This window comes from Bidens hawaiensis, unplaced genomic scaffold (assembly GCF_021521415.1).
Source record: "Bidens hawaiensis isolate Kalapana, Puna unplaced genomic scaffold, B.hawaiensis_p1.1 tig00018028_1, whole genome shotgun sequence".
NCBI classification, from domain to species: domain Eukaryota; kingdom Viridiplantae; phylum Streptophyta; class Magnoliopsida; order Asterales; family Asteraceae; genus Bidens; species Bidens hawaiensis.
The window spans coordinates 416,168-421,730 of NW_027492719.1; positions in this window are offsets into that span (position 1 = coordinate 416,168).

The following is a 5,563-nucleotide window of genomic DNA, read 5'->3' on the forward strand; positions in this document are numbered from 1 at the left end:
CTATAAATACCGCGGGTGCATTTGTTAACCCGAAGGGCATAACTAAAAATTCGAAATGTCCATATCGAGTACGGAAAGCGGTTTTAGGGATGTCTTCTTCGCGAACACGCAATTGATGGTAACCCGATAGAAGATCGATTTTGGAGAATCAAGTTGCGCCTTGAAGTTGGTTGTATAGGTCATAAATACGTGGCAAGGGATATCGATTTTTATGGTGAGTTTGTTAAGCTCTCGGTAATCGATGCATATACGAAACGAATCATCCTTCTTTTTCACGAAGAGAACGGGAGCGCCCCAAAGAGAAGAGCTAGGATAAATGAAGCCTTTATCGGAAAGTTCTTCGAGTTGGTTCGACAATTCTTGCATTTCCGACGGGGCTAAACGATAAGGAGCCTTGGCCATGGGCATCGCGCCGGGCACAAAATAGATTCGGAATTCAATCGGACGAACGGGAAGAAGGCCAAAGACATCATCAGGAAAGACATCGGGGAAATCACGAACAATGGAAATATCTTGGATTTTCCTTTCCTTTTTGTCTTTTGTCACCGAGAGAGCTAGAAACAGAACGTACTTTTGGCGTAAGTACTTTTGCGATTGGGATCACGACATGAGATTAAGTCTTCTAGAAGTAGTGTTTCCAAAGACTTTAAGAAATTTGCCATTGACGAGCGGAATGCGAATGAATTTACCGAAACAAACGACTTCGGCACGGTGCAAAGATAATCAATCCATACCTACTATGACATCTAAACTTCCCATTTGAATCGGGATGAGATCGATGAAGAATTTATGATTAGCAAGGATGAGAGTACAATCGCAGACGACGGAGTTGATGGTAATGGAATTGCCATTGGCGGCTTCAATAGAAAACGGTCGGGAAAGCTTAGTTCGAGGCATAGCAATTTTCGACTCAAATTTCATAGAAATAAAACTTCAATCGGCACCATTATCAAATAAAATAGAAGCTAAATGATGGTTCACCAAAAACATAACGTTCACGACATCGTTTGCCACTTGAGCTTGATTTGCATTCATCATAAAAGGTCGCCCTTGGTTGCCATGGTTGACTTGAGGTGCTTGTTGTGGAGTTGGAGGTGGTGCTTGTATAGCTTGAATGGGTTAGATGAGTGGTGCATTGAGTTGGGGAAGTTGGGGTTGATAGGTTTAAACTTGGTAAGCTTGGGTTTGGTAGTAAGGTATGGTTACGGTTTGAGCTTGGTTGGCAAAAGTTAATCATGGGCAATTGTTGCGGAAATGGTTAGGATCACCGCAATTGAAACAAGCTCAGGGTTGGTTTGGTGGGTATGGTGCATACCGGTTTTGGGAGTTTTGGGGAAAGGTTCTTGGTTGGTTAGGTTGGTTGGGTTGGGGTCGTTGTGGGGATCGGCAGGTGGTGCTAAGATGGCCAAGTCGGTTACAAATGGTACAATGGCGACAAGGCGTGTTTGGTGGGTGGTGGAGTTGGCAAGTGTTGCATAACGGGGTGGTTCCGGTATAGGGTCTTCGGTTTTGGGGTTGAGCATGGGTTTATTGTTGTGGTTGAGGTTGGGTGACGGCATAGTTTCGGTAATTGGTTTTGGGCTTCTTCTTGTTGTTGTTGTGACGGGATGAGTTGGAGTAGTTAATAGCTTTTGGTGCGGGTTCAATCTTGGCTTGAGTTACGGGCTAGGGCTTGCCTTTCTCACTCGGTTTCTTGAGGGTTAGAGTGCCCTCCTTCACATGATTTTCAGATAGCGCACCGGCTAAAGCGATGGCGTCCTTAAGGTTCACGGGTTTACTACTCATAACGGAGTCCCGGATTTGCCTTGGTAAACCCCCAATGTATTTGTTAAGCTCGCGTTAAGTCGGGGTAACCAAGTGAGGGACAAGAATGCTCAACTCGTGGAAGCGGAGTGAGTAAGCGACGTTATCACCGATTTCTTGCTTTAGGTTCCAAAATTCTTCCTCAATCTTTTGGAGCTCGTGTTTGTGACATAATTTCTTCATCATAAGTGCCTTGAGATCGGCCCATGGAAACGTCATAGCCGTATCCGAACCTTGGAGGTGCATAACACTACCCCACCATGTTAGAGCGGTGTTTCTAAACATGCTTGAAGCAAAATTTGTCTTTTTCGCTTCGGGGCATTCGCTATGTCGAAACACACTCTCGATCGATTCGAACAATTGCAACAAGGTAGTCGCACAGTTGGATCCAAGGAACTCGGATGGGTTGGCACTAGTAAATTGCTTGTACAAGTAAGATGCGGGTTTGGGGTTCAACCGGTGCAACAACGGGTGCGGTTTGGTTAGCTTGGATTTGGGTTACAAGTTTGGGAATCACATTGGCTATTTGCTTTACGAAAAACACGGCCATACGTCAGTTGGTGTTCTTGCGCGGTCTTAGTAGAGGCATGCTAAAAGATTATAAAGAAAATGGTACAAGTTTTTGTGTAAAAAGAAATGAATATGAAGGTGTATAACATAAAATAAGATGAAGTTTAAATTATTGATTTCGAATCCTAGAGTTAGTAAGGAGGAGATGTTAGTGTTAGATAAAAATGTAAATCTTTGTATATAAACAACAAAACCGAAAACAATAGTAAATGGTTTTTGAGAGGTTAAAGCTTGAAAATTTGAGATTTTGAACCACCATGATTTGATAATCCAACACTAAAAAGTTTTTTTTTATAAAACAACATATTGGAGTCTAAACATGTGTACGAACCACCGTAAATTTTTCATGTTTTCGACTTAAATAACGATAAATAACAAAATAAATCGAGATACAACGTCATGTCAAAACACTAGTCCACGAACCACCGTAGTTCTATTGTTTTGACACCGAAAAATTAGGATGGCGGCTGGAACGCTCGCATTCGACTACTTAAAGTATTAACATGTATAACACGATTTGTGGCCTAGAAAACGAGCACTATAATCCAACCATCCCAGGCTAGTAAATCACCTTCGATTCTTGGAATCTTTTTGTCAAATGGTTGTTTTATAATGTCTCATTTACTATGATGGCTACAAACCCGATATAAACACAACCTTTTAGGGATTTGAAACAACGGGAACCAAGTTAATCTTGTAATCCATAAAACACAATGAAAATCTACTTTTGCGTTTTAAGGTAAGGATACCTTGGAAATACTATGAAAGTGTGTGTATGTGAACATTTAGGATAGTGGTGAATTTTAAACAAGTTTATAAATAACATGCAATATGAACAATTAAAATAGAGTAAACACGTATAAGCACACGTATAGGACCCTAAGCATAACAATTATAGGTCGTTACGTCTAACCACCTATCCTATTGTCATGGCTCTGATACCAATCTGTCACACCCCGACCAAAGGCGACAGAACATGCCGAGGTGTAACGATTGCCCATAAGCACATGACACTAATTAAAGCGACAATATTTAACAAACTCATTTCATTCACAACATCGAAAATGTCACATAACAAACTTGTTCATAAGATAAACATAACAAAATATCAAAAAACATAGCAAATTAAATATTGTTCATTTCACTAATATCATAAAGGTATTTGTGACGATTTCTCCACAAGCTCCATAATCAACCAAGATGTAAACTTGTAACATTTCATAAAATAAAGTTTATCAACACAAGGTTGGTGAGAAATTCATAAGTTTGAGCATATAATATATAGTAAGGAAAAGCCACAAAATAGTATACGAAACAATATATAAAAGAAATAATTTGGATAAAATCGCTAATAGATTCATGTTAGCGACACCTAACTATAAGGGGATGCCAAATAGTCTAGGATTTAATAGTTATCGTTAATTGCATTACGTTAACGACACCTTGCTACAAGGGGATGCCTAGTAGTCTAGGATTTATAGATTAAGCAACTAAAAGCGATAAACACATAGGCATAGAATCATAGAACACCAGATCGAGCAATTATTCAAGTAAAGTAGAATAATGTTTATGGTTTAAGATTCAAATATAAAACATTTAGTAGAATAAGTATGAAATGTCACCCCTAAAATAAAATATAGAAAACGGGGTATGAAAGTTCTCACGTTCAAGTAATAAACTTGAAAGTTGATAATTTGGAGATTTGCCGGAACGAGGGGTTTAACGAACAAAGCCTGAAAGGAAAGAAGTCTCGAATTTAGAAAGGTTGTCTTGAAAATCTTTAAGTAAAATAAATGTTGAAAAATGTAAACAATTAAAGTTCAAGGTTTAAAATGTAACTATTTAAGAACTTATAATAATAACCCATTAAAATGTAAGTTTGCTCGAAACCTGGTTAAAGTATCTAACCTTAGTATTTACTCAACCTATGTTAAGTAATAAGGTGGGTAAATGCAAGAATGCAAGTTCCTTTGGGATAAAGATACTAAAACGGGTTTTTAACGAGTGTTCGGGTTGTTGGTTCGGTCTTGACGGTTGGTCAAACCCAAAGTCAACTTTCCAAAATATTAGTTGTTATGAGATAACTAATAAAAATCAAGTAAGGCTTAACCAAGTATGTAGCTCTATTGTTTAAGAACTAACAACGTACGTTAAGCGAGTGTTCGGTTTTGTCGGTCCAAACTTTGTTATGAGATTAAGTTGGATCCAACATTTCCAAGTACTTAGGAAAATAATTAAAATCAGTTTGTAAACTATTTTTAAAGAAATATACAAGTCTTGGTAGCTAAAAACACACTTGTGTGTCTTAAGCGAGTAAAAGTCGGTTTAGTTCGATTTGGTTCGGTTTCCATCTCACAAATAGTTCATGGTTGGTTTCCACATGCCCAAATATCCAAGAACTTGTATAAAAATTTATAATTGAAGAAACTTAAGTTTTACAACCAAAAAGTTAACAACAAAGTCTTTAAACAAGAGTTCGGTTTTGGTTCAGTTTCCATCTCCCAATAAGTTCATAGATGGTTTCCACATGCCCAATATCAAAGAACTTGTAAAAACTGATTTTAGAAACTCAAATCTAACATTAAACATGTTTAAACAACTATTTTAACAAAACTAGTAAGCAAAAGTTTGGTTTACAGTTTTGAGCTATTTACGGTTAAACCGAAGCATAGACTCTCAACTCATAACCATGGAACTTGTAAATAAACTAAAATGAGCAGAAGTTAAGCATGGTTAGTATGTATAAACAAGTTATATAAGTATATATGTATATATCAAGAACACGAATTTCTCCATAAAGCCTTGCCTTACAAGGTCCGAAACTTAACCAACCGGGGTCGGATAAATAACTACCAAAGGTAACAAGGGGGTGTATATTATATATATGTTGTGCCATAAGCATCAAGTATTAATAAGAGTTAGCAAGTTAATTAAAATGAAAGACTATGGTTAGTTTGACTAGGGAAGTCAAACTACTAAGAATATGAAAAACAACCTTTGAATCTTTAAGAATTGAGAGAGAATTTGAAGTATGAGCAAGTGTAAAATGAAGAAGATGGGTTCGTATATATAGAGTAAGGGTCAAAACTTCTTTGCAAGGTTCTCTTTTATGTTTACATGCAAATAGGTTGGTTAAACAAACAAGTAAAGCACAAAACAAGAAAAACACGAAAATATGTGCAGACCTGAG